This window comes from Galeopterus variegatus, unplaced genomic scaffold, assembly GCF_000696425.1.
Source record: "Galeopterus variegatus unplaced genomic scaffold, G_variegatus-3.0.2 Scaffold1384, whole genome shotgun sequence".
Lineage (NCBI taxonomy): Eukaryota > Metazoa > Chordata > Mammalia > Dermoptera > Cynocephalidae > Galeopterus > Galeopterus variegatus.
This window is the reverse complement of record NW_007727495.1, coordinates 50,123-50,961: the sequence shown is the minus strand read 5'-3', so window position 1 is coordinate 50,961 and position 839 is coordinate 50,123. Positions and strand designations below refer to the sequence as shown.

At 33.1% G+C, this 839-nt stretch overlaps 1 protein-coding gene across 1 annotated transcript in view; it reads right to left on the bottom strand.

Annotated features, from left to right (window-relative positions):
* LOC103593635 (leucine-rich repeat-containing protein 37A-like) overlaps positions 1-839 on the bottom strand; it is a 79,243-nt gene that overhangs the window by 55,287 nt on the left and 23,117 nt on the right.

Sequence of the window (839 nt, the reverse complement as noted above, 5' to 3'; positions counted from 1 at the left end):
GGCGCGACACTGAGGGTTGCGATCCATTGCCGGTCACGAAAAAAAGACAAAAAGACAAAAATATATATATATATAATTTGGCAAATATTCCACTAGAAGTTTGAACTAAATATTTTCTTATAAAAATAACTATCTCTTTAAGACTAGGACACACTGTCTTTACTCACTTCTTTTTTGAATACGTATAAGTTAAAATGTATTTTGTTTGATAATTTTGGGATAACTGGGCACCTCTAGAAAATAAAAACTGTAAACCTAAATGTTATAACTAGGGCTCAGGGGCTGGCCTGTGGCTCACTCGGGAGAGTGTGGTGCTGATAACACCAAGGCCACGGGTTTGGATCCCATATAGGGATGGCCAGTTTGCTCACTGGGTGAGCGTGGTGCTGACAACACCAAGTTTTGTCTAACATTTCACTATTAACATTTACTGTAAGCTTCTAGAATTTTTATCAGAAATTTTTAAGTTTGGAATATAAAGCAACCTATGTAAAAGAGAAAGAATGATACCAACTCTCTGATATTGTTGGGACTGACTTAATGATATAATATGTGGTCAAAAAATGTTCCATGCATGCTTTGGAAAAACATATTTTCACTAAGTGCAAAAAGACATTACTATTGTATACATACACTATTTAGATTTACATACATGTTCACTGTTTTCTTTAATCACTGTTTCTTATATTTTTGAACATTTTTTCTGAATATTTCTCTCCATCCTGATGTTTTTCCTTTAGAAACTCCTTCAGTATAAGTCTATTTGGTAGTAAACCCTCATAGTTTTTGTATATCTAAAATGTCCTATATTTCAAGAATAGAGAAATTTTTATGCTATG